Genomic DNA, 15,875 nt, shown 5'->3' with positions numbered 1-15,875 from the left:
GACCTATGCGAACCACTTCATAGCCAAATTTCTTACCGTATGTAGCAATCACAAGTTTTCCTGTGCCCCGAGCTACATTGATTAATTGATTGATTGATTGATTGATTGATTGATTGATTGATTGATTGATTGAAATCCTTCATTCCTTTTAATGGTGCTACGCGTGTTACCGACGAAGCTCTTTTCCCCTATCGCCTGGAAGGTGAATACGATTGTTTCATAACTGCAAACGCGATCGATGCCTTCCAATGTAGTACCTATAACGGCCGTCGTGATAAGCACCTCGCGTGCAATTTTCACATTTTTTTCCCTCATAAACTTTATATGTTTAATCTTTCAAACGCACTTGTAAGTGCCAGCTTTTATATTCAATTATGAGACTGCATAGAATATGGCGTTCTGCGAAGGATGACGTATAATGATGGACACAATCTTGCTAAATGACCAGTCTGACCCTTTAGCTTATATAATATAGATGCAGGAAAGTTTTCTTATTGTCTTTTTGGCTCCACGACATATCTAAAACAGTTTAGATTCCTGCTAAACCCTACGCGGGCATGGGCGTTGGCAGGGAAGTGCAAAATGCGCACTTGCCCCCTCAAACCACACCGGCACTTGCACGAAACTTATGCAAGCAACACCGCAACGTTATCCAAAACAAAGTCCTGCCGATGCCCATGTACACAAGTTACATAATTTTTTTCTGAAACTTCTCACTGGCAAAGTACAATGGAAGCAATGAGATCCACGTGGGGAGGACAATAACATCCCACGTGCCATTGTGACCTGTGGAAAACCGATACCGAAGAGCAAGGAAAAGGAAAGCCACGCATTTGAATTGGTCATGCAATAGAGGTTATTCCTAGAGCTTTCCTTAGATACATTGTTACTGTGCGAGAGCTTTACATAAGAGCTTAAGTCGACCTTCTCACACCGTATTGTTGGAGTTGAATTCCAAATATGATTCAATTGTGAACCATCCAAAGGCTTCATCGCCGACGTGGGAGGACATTCAATTGAGTTTCATAGCCCAGCCTTTAGATACAGGTTCAGCAAACACATTTAGGAGCTTAACGGCGATAAAAGCGTTTACATCACGTGGAACCGTCCAAGGATGGCAGGCACTGCGTTGCGCCACACGTGCAAAATACCATGCATGTAGTTGGCTTCGCTTCTGTACGGTGCGTAAGTCTGTCAATCGTCGATTGACCTGCAAGTCACGGGTTCGAATCCCGGCTGCGGCGGCTGCATTTCCGATGAAGGCGGAAATGTTGTTGTGTGTGCTCAGATTAGGGTGCACGTTAAAGAACCCCAAGTGGTCGAAATTTCCGGAGCCCTCCACTACGGCGTCTCTCATAATCATATGGTGGTTTTGAGACGTTAAACTCCACATATCAATGAATCAATTAATTGTCGATTTGGACCAAAACGTGGCGAAAATGTTCCCTGCATAGTGATCTCACAAGTCGAAAAAGTGTACACTACCGATATTGTGAACAGTGAAATTCACGAGGGCTATTTGGACGCTTTGGTCGTCTCATTATTTCCTCCCATTGTGGGATGAGAAGCTGTCGAACGAAATTACTGCGCCCTCCTCTGAGCGAAAAATGAACAGACCATTGTCATATTTTCACCTATGCTATGGTAGAACAGCGGCGCCTATTATAAATGCCCGAGAATGCTGAAACTTCTTGCATCTGGTAAAATGTTGAGAAACGTTGATCTTATGGTACATCCACTCCCTTTCTTTTTTTGTGCTAGAAACAGCCAAGCACAAACACCACATGCAAATCCCATGGCTCACTGAGCAAAGCATTACTAACAAGGCTCGATAATTTTAGGCTTTTAACAGCGAGAATTGGAATTTGAGAAGCCAGAAAAGGCAAAAAATTTCGTTGCGGCGTGATGCAAGTCGCGAGTTTCGAAGACGAACGCTTCTCTCAGTCACTTTGGTACACCTTGCTGACCATGAGGAAGTTTTATGTTGAATAAAACAGCGTTGACTCACTAGTCACCACGTTCTTGACATTGTAGAAAATCGCCGCAGCGCCTCAATCTGACGAGGAACGCGAAGCGAATCGCTGTGAGAAATACGTCTTGTAACCTCGTCTTTAATTGTTATATAACGACGAGGTCACTCTTTATAAGTGAATACTCCCCCCGCGACGTGGACAAAGCGTCATGCGTCTCAAAGGGCTGATGTGCACCAGGGAAACTCGTGAAGGTGTTTTACTCTGCTTTTAATGCGGTCTAATATTTGCCGAGGTGCAGATCAGTTTTTTTTTTTTTTGTTATCCATGCGTGTGCGCGAAAACTGACATTCGTGCATTTCAAAAGCTAAGCAGCGTCGTTGGCATGCTTTTTATAACTGCGATCCCTCCAAGACTTACAAGCCACTCACACGGGACTAAGTGCTCTTTATCGGCCAACAGGCCAGGACCTTCTTTAATATCAAACATCAATTGTTTGGAAGGTCCGCGTTATACGGTTGGCGTCATCGATTTGTGCTGTTACATTGTAAATATAATAGTGTGAATAGACGGCACACAAAGACGAAGAAAGCCGTGGAACAAACGCTATGTTATCTGCTTGCAGAGCTGAATTATACATTTTCACCAACTCGCCCAACATACCATCTTATTAATACGAAAGGCTGCAGTGCTGCCTTCGAGTCAATAAATATTGACCAGCTTCGAGGCTGTTCTTGGGTATTTGTATTGCTTATATATTTATATACATAGATATGTTACCAAAAACATGAGAGCAAACAGACACCCACTATCAATAATTCTGACTTGCATCCTCTTTCAGTTCAGCTGGTTGCTAAAACCACTTTTAAATAAAACATGCAATAATATTACATTGCTTTTATCTTCGCTACCATTCTGCGCAAATTTCTTATTTTTGTATAGGTGCGTAGTAAAGACAGATGCCACGTACCATGGCGAATCTATGTTATGAAAAGTATGCAGAGTGAAAGCGACTGCGGTGTAATTTTTTCATTAATTGACATGTTACGAAATGACGCAAAAGATGTGTATTGCACGCACAATAATACGAATATATGGGCTTTAACGTTCCAGAGCACAATACGATTATCAGAGACATCCTCCGCCTTGAAGCAGTGGTTAGGGGGCTCGGCTGCTGACCACAACATCATGGGTTCGATCCCGGTCGCATTTTGATGGAGTTGAAATGGTAGAGGTCCATGTACTTTGCGACGTCAAGGCACGTTAAAAGCAAGTTTGAAAAGGTTTCAGGCACTAAGTATTTGAAGTACGCACTAGACACAGGATGCCTCTATCGCGTTCAACTCTCCTAAAGGCGATGCTTTAGGGTCCCCTAATTTTTATATACCCAGGAATGGCGAAAACACACATAGGTATACCTTTAAATCTTGAGCGCTGAGAAAAAGCTGACATACGCAGCGTTCACTAGACAAATGCAAACATTAAATGTCAGTGTGCCAGCAGGAATCAAACCATAGCATTCTTCTTGGCACAGAAGTAGTCTACTACAGAGCCACGACTGGCCTCGGATATGCTTTTACAGCGATAGCGTTAGAGAGCTCGTGTCGCAGGAATTTGAGAAAGAAGCAAATAAAATAAAGAATAAAATTTTCTGTCCCATTGAGGATCGAACCAAGGCCGTTCCCGTGGCCAGTAGGTATTCTACCACAGAGCTACCATCTTACTTACAGCTGCTTCAAAAAAAAAAAAACACTACATAAATACCACGTAGAGAAAGAAGTCTCCTTAACGCATCTTGTTCGACAGGTGTCATGACGAAAACGAGCTCATTCGGAAATTTTTAGGTGCAATTGGGAGGCCATCAAACTACGTTTATAAACAATGCATATGTAATACTAGGATACAGACGTCATATCAAGTTAACGTAAATTGTTGTTAGGTGCCATACGCTCAAGTTAATTTGTGTTGAAGGCTACCATCCTCGCACGCACCAGCGCTTTATATGAGGTGACTGCTTCTGGTATTGCTATTATCTTTTTGCTATTGGCATCTTTACGCAGCTGTAAACAACTGTAATATAAAACATATGCATCTGTGTAATGTTTGTGTGTCTGCGGATTTGTAGATATATTTAGCACCACTTCACAACGTCTCGCTCAATAAAAAAATTAAGCAGATTCCCCTTGAATCCACATGCTTCGCACATAAATTCCCAAAATATGGGGATTTGCCGAATTTTGTTGTCTTAGTTTTCACCCACTGATCAAGAATTGTAGCTCTCTGAGGTAATGTTACCATTGTCTATCACTTACTTGTACCCAATGCAGACGATCTCTGTACTCACCCTACGGAGAACAGCTTCGCAACTCAACCATTTACATTAGGTAATTTTGTCGCTAGCATTTCAATTGTTTGTTCTGCGAGGTGCTTTATCGGCATATAAATGTAATGCGCAACTGTCGCCATTAAAAGTGATAATGCCCCACGTCAATGCAGCGTTTGTAAATAATGGCTGTAATTTGTGTGTTGCATGATGCTTGAAACGGGCCATGACACGGTCACCTAACAATTTGTGGTTTCCAGCGAAAACTGGAGTAGAGGTCTGTCATGTATATACAGGTATGAAAAGTGGGCAAAAAATAATATTTCAGGGCAAAGCAAGCCTTTACGCCGCTGGCTGTAAACCCCACTCACCACCGGTGACCGCCATTTTGTCATGGCTCGTGTGACGTCATGTCCTGAAATGAACGGAGACGTCGGGTTCTGCCAACGTTTCAGCAGCTGCAAACCGTTGACTTTTAGTTCAAAGCTGGGGAAATCAAAAATATCTCAATTTCCCGTACAGCTGACATTAAAACAATATTCTTCGCCTGAATGCAGACGCTTTCACAGTTAGCTACTTGTTACGCCAGTGTTAGCCGACTATCAGGCCACTCGTGAGTTTATAGAATTATTTATAGACCAAGTTCTCGACCTAAGGCGCCGAAATTTTCAGCGGCTTATTTGTAAATACACAAGCATCAGACCACAAGAGACAAATTATCATAAAAACTTGGGTGTCCTAGTCCCTTTAATGCAAACATTTCAGGTGAGAGCGCTGGATATCATGTATGATATGACGTCTGAAATGTGAGCAGAAACTAGTGTAATAATAATAATAATAATAATAATAATAATAATTCACTTTGTGCTTCTCTCATTTTCATAATAATGCTAGTAACAACTAGGATCTCATTAATTTTATAGATGGTGTTCATTCTCGGGCCACGTCTTCTTCTGCGCTGTTCAGCTTTTCATTGATTTTGTTTTCCTGCTTCAAATTAAGTTCATTTGTTCTCCACTTGGAGCACGTGCATCGCCTTGCGTCGTGTTTATTCTACGTGTGTCTACAGCATACGCGATGCACAGTGTGATGCAAGCAAACATGTTTTCAAGGCAGCGTGGAAAAAATAACAACCTCGACTCCAGTGACTCTGACTGCAGAAACTTCGTTATTAGAAAAAAAAACCGTACGAGTTTCTTAGCCCATGATAACTCACGAGGTCTGGAAAAATAAACCTTGGTGCTTTTTCAATACTTGTGAGATTACCCCTGTGTCACTTGAAAAAATTGCAGTTCATAATAATTCTGTCGTTACTAGTATTTGTTTATGGAGCTGGGCACACATACTTTGAAACTATATAGTAATACAAAACATAACCGCCAGGCCTGCACGTAACGCGCGGCACTGTCACCGCGAAAGTTGAAAGAAAGATCTTTCAGAGCCTTTTATACACTTTTTAAGTAACAAGCAGGCACACTTGCAGGGTACCCACTACGCCATTATACATTGTGTAGTAGGCAGACATTCACTATGCCATCCTTCGTCATTCGTCGAAGAAGCATGGTATCTGCATGCTGTACACTTGCAAGGAACTTGGTGCATTTTTCGTGCTGTGCTTGACGACGTTGAATTATGGCAGATGCTTTTGTAATCATCACAATCCACCACAGTGGGTAGGCGCCACAGTTAATATGTGAATAAAGTCGACTTTTGTAAATGATGGGAGCATTCGACGACCCACCCTTTGCGTGATTTGCATTATGTGAGACCTGATAGTTTACTTGCTCTTCTAAAACGTTTTATTACTCATTATACCGCAATTCCTCTCCTGAAATTAAGCCTGCTTAGGGCCAGTTCACAAAGTTCTCAGCACTGGCGTGGCTTAGTGGTAGAATACTGGGCTAGTGCGCAGGGGACCCGGGCACAGAACACCTACCAGTTTAGAGAACGGAAACTGTACTTTTGGGCTGTTGTATCAAAATAACATGCAAGCACGTAGCGGCGGCGTACTGATCTGCAATACCGCGAGGCGATATGGCGCTGGTAGTACTATCATCATCAATCAACAGACGAATTTTTTTTGCTGCAGGTGGCGAGGCCCGCGGCTGCTTCGCGCTGCTCGCTTCCTCTGTTTTTTTTTTTGTTTTTTTTTCGTTGCTAAATTGCGCTTCGTGTCTATAATTACTGCCAGGTCACCTAACTGGCCTCGACTGGCAAAAACAACGTCAATCAAGTAAGGTTTGCATCGTTTATTGCGAGTGTCCAAGCCAGTACAATCAATGTATATGGTCGGGTCCGAACAAAGCAAGTCACTCATACATATCGAAAGCTTTCAAACCATGTGTAAACACTCTTGAGAGCTAACAAGCATATGCATATAACTGAACATCGAGATCGCTGAATGAACGTCGCTCTCATTGTGTTGCGGCACTCGAGTTTATTAGCGTGACTTCAGGACAAGGGTCCGATTCTGCCGTCAGATGCGGCGCTTGCCCTGTAGTGTTGATGTTGAAGTGAAGTGAATGCATGATGTGTAATCGGGAAGGAAACTTGCACATTGCCGATAGATAAATCGCGTAGTGAAAGAATTGTAGTTTTGCTAAATTGGTTAAATAGGCAATTGAGGATGCGTCCAGTTCTTATTTTTTTTTCGCTTTGCAATGCTACGTTGAGTACTTCACAATTGTGCAATCTCGTGTCGACAGAGTAGGCACTAGTTTTCATTCTCAGCCATGAGCCCATATCATAGGTAATATGTATTTAGGTGATGGGCCTAAAAATATTTTAGGCTTGCTACATTTATTATTAGAGTTAAGTTACACAGTTACTACAGCTAGAATTTCTCGTCGCAGGTAATATCCGGTCTGCTGAGTATACAGCGAACATGTATGCTAGCTAAAAGAACGCTTATGAGCTGTGTGCTTACAGATTGAAAAGGCCCAAATCTAAGAAAATAAGCTTTAGGTATGAATTGTACAATTTTGTTGTTTGTACATCTTTGTTCGTGCTCTTACAGTACACTATCTGCTCAGCTCTGAGCACAATCTCTTGTTTGCATAGACATATCAATAGAACTTGAGCACTCTCTTCCAAGCAAGCACTCCTGAAATCCATTGGGGGTAAATGATGTGAATCTGTCCGGATACTGGATCAATAAAGGTCACATTTATTACACACTTGTTATTGTGTTTACTTTTTCAGTATACTTGTGCTTGAAAGCTGAAGTTGTTTTTTCCTGCTGCATTTAGAGGTTAGGACTTGAAATAGGTACTATCTTGCAGTGTGGCTATGGAGAAATCAAGATCATGTATGTTTCAACTACCTGTGCGATTTCCTAGATTTTTTTCATGACCGTAGTGCACAAAATTTCACTTCGTACTGGTAAACACTATAGTCATGACAGCTTAATTCAAACAGAAGCAGATGTGCTCAAAGAAATCTGGGACGTTTCTCTGCTAATGAAAAAAAAAGTACCACATGGAATGAACACAATCTTGCTCTTCACGACAGCATTCACGTCTTTGAGGAAGCTGTGCTGCAAGTGCTCATCACCTTTATGGTTTATTATTTTAAAAGCCCATTGAACATATGTGCAAAGCTAAAGCAATATAGTGCAGCCTTATGAGTTTGGCGCATCTTTTTGTAGACTTGTATGAGCTAAACACAGTTAATTGAGACAAAACAGTTCTGGGTGTTGTTCGTAAACTGTCACAAGGCACAACTGAATGTCGGAAAGCCTAATAATGCCTCTCACTGTGGGGGTGTTCATTTTGCAATGCAATTAATAATTCCTGACAATTCACATGTGAACTGTGAAGTGATCATTAGTTGTACAGTAGTGGGCAAATTTAGATTAATTCTGGCTTCCAGGAGTTCAAACAGATGACATTGTAGCCTCACAGGAGACAAGACTGCTTGTCGAAACAGTTGCTCTGACACCTTTTGTTAACAGATTTTTCCTATCTTCAAGCTTCCATCTTTTAAGGGTCAGTTTAGTTCACCTGCACTAATCGGGAACTGGTTCACAGCTGTGCACGAGAAGTTCAGAACTAGTGCAGCGCGAGTTCAGCCGTGCGGCATCACAAGTGAATGACAAGGTGCCGACAAGGTGGAATCCTTATTTTTGTTCGCATAATTAAATGAGGTGCCAACATCTTGGCAAAACACGCTGCATTTGTAAAGGTGGGTACAGTACCTACGTCTAATTATATGTTGTTTGTTAAGCTGTGCGTGCGGCTGTACCGAACCAGCGCCGTCAGAGCAGAAGGTACAGAAAAGTCATGAACTAGTTTTGGTGCTGTACCTCTCCTGCATTTTTTGAAATGAATGGTACGATTAGGAGATGCCATTGCTGCGCCACTGAATTGAATGGCGAGGTGCAGCACTTTGTAAAATGGGTCATGTGGTGCAGGCGAATCGCACAAACCCTTAAGCACACAAGCGTCTTAGCGTTTCACCCTCGTCGAAATATGGCCACTGTGGCTGGGATCAGTGTGCTGTTGAGCTCAGCAGTGCCACACAATCTAACTAATAGTGTTATAGTTTCAACATTATTGAAGTATAGATTCCATGCCACGTTAGACAACCAATGATTGTGGCCAATCTAAAGCACCCCTCCACGATATGCGCGGTGAAACATTCGCAAATACATTATGACATGAGTGAGGTTCGAGGTGACCTGTTGTAGTGGACATTCAGATGTTTCAACGTGCTTACAGAGTGGACATTCGGGGGTAGTCTTCCTGTCATTGCATGGCAGTCTGGAAAAACAAGTTGCATCACCAGATATCAATGAATGAAATTTTCCAAAGCAAACAAATAAAGTAAGTTAACTAGTAAACAGCACTATTTTATACATATATGTAATGGTAGGTACCTCATAACACGTGTATCACTCAGGGCTGCTTCTTCACAAGGCATGTCATGTAGCAGGTTCCTTGCTCATTGTACACAGCTGCTTCCATGTCAGGTGGGCCAGGAGGCTGTGGCAGAAAAAGAAGTATTTCTCATTTATGTGACGCTTTCTTTGTCACACTATAGCAAAACCAGACCCATAATTATGTGATGTTTCTCAAACGCGTCTGCGGTAAACTATTAACTAGTAGGTTTTTTGCACTAATATATGGGCTAGCTACAAAGACACATGCGAGGCGACAGTGATTTATTTGATTGATTGATATGTGTGGTTTAACGTCCCAAAACCACCATATAATTATGAGAGACGCCGCAGTGGAGGGCTCCGGAAATTTCGACCACCTGGGGTTCTTTAACGTGCACCCAAATCTGAGCCCACGGGCCTACAACATTTCCGCCTCCACCGGAAATGCAGCCGCCGCAGCCGGCATTAGAACCCGCGACCTGCGGGTCAGCAGCCGAGTACCTTAGCCACTAGACCACCGCGGTGGGGCGACAGTGATTTAGTTGCCTTCTTTCATCGAAACGGCCTGGTTGGTGTTACCGGGTGATATAATTTCAGAATTAACTATTGAGTGAGCGACTCGTTTCCACGTGAAGCCACGCCGCAAGTAACGCACGTTTTTTCGGTTACAGATTGATACGTTAAACAATTTTAAAATTTAATATTGCAATGCGCGGCCACCGTGTTACGCCTGCGCAGTCATTGGCAAAAAATAACTACATGGGTTGAAATGAACCAACTAGCCCCGCAAGCAATCATCCTTAAAAAACTGAAGTGGTTTATACTCACCAGCCCAAGCTTGCAACAGGTGTTCATCCGATGAAAGCTTCAACGGTCGCTTCGTTCCCCGGAAGTCACTTGAATTTGCCTCGTGAAAGCATTTGAACGAGTCAAAATAAACAGAACGAGAAAGAGTGTGTCGGTCAGCAGAGGATCGAAATATTTACAGCGAAACGAAACAGTCCGAGACACATCCGAACGTACCGCGAGCCGTTACCTGCCGTCGCAACCGTTGGCCGCCGCAAAGTTTGGAATGAGGATAACGATGTCAATAGGCTGCTGCTGACCTCGAGTCAACTGGAGTTAAAACTGTTACAGAAAATTAATGACGCAGCACATATTTAAAAAAACTACTTGCTAAAAGAACAAGATGTTTTTTTGTGTGTGTAGCGGCACGCAAAGATGAAGCATTTGATCATTCTAAAATTAAAACTTGGCCCCGACGAGGGTATTTTTATAAGAAAGTGCAATAGCGCGAGTGGCAAGAGAGGTTAGTAGATCCACTCTGGGTGTTTGAAGCAGGAACGCGCCGCGTTTGATTTTTTCGCCCCCTCCAGGTGATCACTTCAACTTGAGAGTTTCCGGGGCCTGATCCGGGTTCAAATTTTGTTTTGTTCTTGGTGCTTCTAGGAAGTGTTTTTTTTTCTTAACTCGTGCTATAGTAGTTACAGACATCGGCAGCAGCGGCGGCGGAGAACTATATCGGCGCGCACGTGAACCGTGTTGTGATTTCATAACTGCTCTCGCTGTAATAGAACGTACTCAGGCAAGATGCATTTCAAGTGCAGATACGAGGTTCTATAGAAACTCATGCATCCGACACGATACATTCTATTTGTATCTCAAGACACTTCAATATATTCGTAGTTTGTTATAACAGATCTAGCATATATTGTAATATCACACACATTTGCGCAAGGGTATTGATAGATTAATGAAGGTCGCTGCTCTGCTTCCCGACCAGCTTGCTATTTGTTTCAAAAACTTCTATGATAAGCTTCCACATGGTGAGACAAATGCCGGGATAGAGTTTTACCTAAGTCCTTCAATATTTTGACTAGTCACGAAGCTTCGGCAAAAGTTTGATAAAGGGAAAGGAGCAACCACTGGAGGCGCCCACGCGCAAGCCGAGGCATCGAAGCAGCCTCGGTGCTGCAATCGTACGGCATGCACCGGAACTGTGCAATGTGATTGATTGTACCAGTGAAGGTGGATGATTTTGGTGATATACATGTAATCAAAGTCATGAAACAGAAGAACACGAGGGCCGATGCTTAAAACTTCAACGACTTTCACGCGCAGCCCCATCTTGGCGAGTTTCTGTCACGCAAGAGATCAAGAGGGTGTGGCAAAGTGAGTCATGCTTGTCACACTTTTCGAATGAGCCGTTCAGCTACTCCGGCCTTTCTCAACAGAATACCTTCTCCATCCTCTCCTACTACCAGTCTATCTCACATTGCCGCCCTCTGTGCAGTGTTTCGAGAGCAAGCTCGACCCATGTTCCCTTGGCCTATCCATCTTCTCCGCTGCCGCTCAAAGCCTGAGAGGACTAGGAGACTTCATTACTCTCCGCGGACCCGGCAGGGCAGAAGACCACCGTCAGTTGGGCTGCCAACGTCATGAACTTATTGAACATGAACGTTTCAGTGTGGTCGGGTAGCACGTGTACCGGGAGGTCTGGGAGATCCAGAAACCCCTCGCAAGAAAGAGTTTTTTGTTGTTGTTGTTGTTGCTGGACGTGTAACACCAGTTGTAGCAACGGTATACAAACAACAGCAACACATGTATACATGTGTTGATGTTGTTCACGCAAAGGCTAGTACTTCGCGTTACTCTATTCACCAAGGCGGCGTAACTTCTACGACCATCTTTAGAAAAAGAAGAGTATGCCCATTTGTATACTATCTTTTTTGTGATTCGTTTATACGGGGCTTAACAGCAGCTTTTTTTTCGAATTTTTCGAAGGATTGAGTGAAACTTCTTTTTCTTCAGCTAGAGTTATTTGGTAAAGAATCCCGTCGACGAAACAGTTTCCACGCTGTTCCAAAGTCAGCAGGGTTCATTCATGTTCAGATACCTGCTTATTTTTTCTTTTTGGTCCAGCTTTAGCTCCGGTGCAAGAGTAAGTTCGAACTAGTTTATACGTGATCATAATGCACTTAATGAAAATGAAAAGTTTTAGAAAACAGATTAGCAGCCTCACCCGCAAATATGCTTGAGCAACAGGTATGACGTGGCGCACCGTGATGCATCCTAAATGTCTTTAATGCTGTACACATGAATTCGCGCTGTAACCTGAGGCGCGCAGGTGTACCATTATTTGTTTCTAAAGTGTAGTCATCAATTCATTAAAACTCAATTTCATTGTGCCTCTAGGCTGCATTGCAGCTACGCACACTGCCCCTATAGAGCTCAAGCAACTGAGTGAATACGTTAGGCTTTCAAACGACCCAGGCCTGTGCGACAGGTGTTGCCTTTACAAAGGACGATCTGTAGACTCTGCAACAATGTTCTTACAATAGTCCCATGGAAAAACTATTTTTTCGATAGGCTGAAAGCTACCGCATGTTTTGTGCACGTTTATATTAATATGCCGATTAGAACAAGAACTTTTTATACCTTTATTTTTTGCAGTTATACAGTTGGTTGAGATATATGATGGTTTGTCCGAAGCTTCACTCAAATCTCAGTCACTCTAGTCTGAATCAGCGTGTACATTTTACCATAGTGGGGAAGCGAAAAAAATTCATCTGGTGGATGAAGTGAATACTTATTAAAGCCATCTGTAAAGGAAAAAGCAGGTAAACAGACAAATTATGGGAACTGCTAACAACTGAAAAGACAACAACACAAATAAATAAAGAGCCGAAAAATAAAGATGGTAGGTGAAAAGATACGTGGAAACCAGATAAATTTAGTTGTAGGACTATGGACGTCTGTCAAATAATAAAATTCCAGGTGAGCTGATGCATGCGGAAGCTGTCTTTCGATGATGCGCATTTTTCCCATTTCCAATGTCGGCGTCTGTATTGTTTCGCCACTGTATAATCATCTTGCCCCTCTGTTATTCCCCATATACGTTTATAAAGGCGAGGTCACTGAAGAATAATAGTAAGTTTCAACTATAACTCTGTTGAAGTTTATGATAATTTTCCGTATACCAATACGGACAAACAACTCTGAGACAGAATCACAAAACTTCTCCTTCGTAAGTCCATCATCTTATTGCTGGGCTGCCTTCATAAACGATATGTGGCACATCCTGATTGCTTTAAGTATTCTTATGACATTTTTAACGTAACACGTCTATATAAATATGGGCCCTGTTGAGTCGAAAAGCTGTCATGGAAAGCATTGCTGCTGCTACTCACTTTGAATCACCCCCGCCAGTACGAACAAGTGCAGGTAATTCCTCAGTGACCTTCCATTTTGCTACTTTTTGGGAATCAGCAAGTGCTGAAGTCACGTGAGGGGTCCAATGGTCGGAAACAGGTGGCGCTGCTCCGATGTTTTCTTTTTTTCATTTTTGTCTTTTTCCCATTTACAAAACCTATCTTTAAGATGTGACGTAAAAGTTGTGATGGAAGCTAACTGAACCTACCATCTTCTTTTAATGTACTTTTAACAACGTATACGTATCCAGGGCGGAATTCACCGAGCTGTGCCTTTCGCTCGCTATTTCATGGCCAAAAACGGCGGCGCATTTTGCTCGTAGCGTCGTATAAGCGACGAGAAGGAAGCGGAACAAAGGAATGAAAGAGGTGTAAAGAAAGAAAAATGAGCAGATGCGCATTCTTCATATATCATCATATCGCATAAGGCGCGTGTGGGGGGGCTACTCTCTGACAGCCAATCATTGTTCGCCATTGGCGGCTTCCGCATCCGGGCGTGTGCTACTGCAGCGCCCCACCACATGCAACAACGCTCGCGTGCTCGCTGCACCGTCATAGAAATCGCAAGGTGCAGGCGGCGGTGACAAATGACCTCGTTCGCTGGAAATTGTGCGACTGCGCAATCAAAACGTCCGCGCCCGGCAAATGCCTGAGTAGCGACCACAAGAAATGCCACTAGTGATGCAGGGTCACGTCACAAAAATAGAGAGACGGAACAGAAGGCCCATTGCGAACTTTTTATCGCTACGATGGTTCATAATAACTGTAGAGACATACGAATGTAAGATGCGTAAAAGCCGGCTATCCCAATATGCGCAAATAAAGAAAAAAATTACCTGCTATTTTCTTTAAATGTACGCAACTGCATGGGACATCTATGAAAAAAAAAGTGCCGCCATATCCACGAAGTGAATGATGATGAGTGGGCGAAGCTCCGGAGGTAAACCTGGTAAACCATGAATCCTCCGTACATTTTGCCCACTCAATTTTATTGCAACGCTCCCCCTAGCGTACGTCGCCGCACTATATCGAACGATGACACGCGCCATATGTGGCATCATTCCTATTTTATAACACCTCGCATCTTTCATAATCAACTACACGTACCGCCGTCTAGTTTATAACATCTTGCATCTTTTGGACGGACGGACGGACGGACGGACGGACGGACGGACGGACGGATGGACGGATGGACGGACGGATGGATGGATGGATGGATGGATGGATGGATGGATGGATGGATGGATGGATGGATGGATGGATATGGCTGTACCCTTTAGATCGGGCGGTGGCTAGCGTAATACTTAATGCCGTCAGCTACAAGTACCGCCATCTAGTGAACACTGCAAGAACTGAACGAGAGGTGGCTACATACAGGGGACGCACAGCCCACGCCCTAAGGAGCTTCGCCCCTAAAAAAATTGAACGCGCAGCACACTAACAGCGAAAGTTGGAAGAGCGGCCTTTCAGAGCATTTTCTAAACTCTCTATAGGTAACTGCTACAAGCACACTTGCTCCGTACCCATTACGCCATAAACAATCATAATTTTTGTGTAGTAGGCCAGCATACACTATGGTATCCTTCGTCATTTTTTGGAAAAGCGTAGTATCCGCTACACACTAGGATTTTTGTCCAATATTTTTTATGCAATGGCTGACAATGATGAAGAATTAAGCCTGAGGTGGGTATGCGCCCCAGTAAATAGGTGTTCAAGAACAAGCCTTTGTAATGGGTTGGAGCATTGGATGACCCACTTGTTACGCAATTTGAATTGTGTGACATCTGGTTGTCTATTTCGTGTTCCAAGACGCTTTATTACTCATATTAACGCAATTCGTTTCGTGACATCAAGCTTGCCTAAGGCGAGTTTGGAAGTGAGTTCTAAGTACCGGTGTGGCACAGTAGTAGAATGCTGGGCTAGTACGCAACATACTTTGGCTCGAATCCCATTGTGTCCTAACAGTTTTTTTTTCATTACTGAGTTTTCTTTTTTAATTTCTTGCGATACTGGTTATGGACCCAGGCGGTGGCGGCGGACAACTGCGGCGCCAAACGTGACACGTGTTCTGATCTCATAACAGCTTTCGCTGTAAATGGCATATCAAGTCTGCAAAACTTGTTATGAACAATGAATTTTCAGAAGTCGAACCGAGCCAAATCAGGAGAAATTATCAACACCCAACCAGGTAAAGTACTTTTCTGCACATTATTCAATGGGAATGTGACTCTGCGCTTATTATACGAACAGAAGTTCCACGCTCATTCTGTTTAATATTCAAGGGAATGGATTCTCTGTTGCACATGTTGTGAGTGATCGATAAGCAACTGCTTTCCAGAATCGTCTAAGGGGGTCACAGAAGATGTACTTGTGAATTATTTTGTGTTTCACATGGTGCAGAAATCATGTGGCTTAATTCATAAAGCTGTTGTTTTCAAAGTGATATTCGTCATTGGCTAGCTGTCTTCGGTAATGATATTACCAGGGTACGT

This window comes from Rhipicephalus microplus, chromosome X (assembly GCF_043290135.1).
Source record: "Rhipicephalus microplus isolate Deutch F79 chromosome X, USDA_Rmic, whole genome shotgun sequence".
NCBI classification, from domain to species: domain Eukaryota; kingdom Metazoa; phylum Arthropoda; class Arachnida; order Ixodida; family Ixodidae; genus Rhipicephalus; species Rhipicephalus microplus.
The sequence above is the reverse complement of the archived record's forward strand: the minus strand, read 5'-3'. Positions refer to the sequence as shown.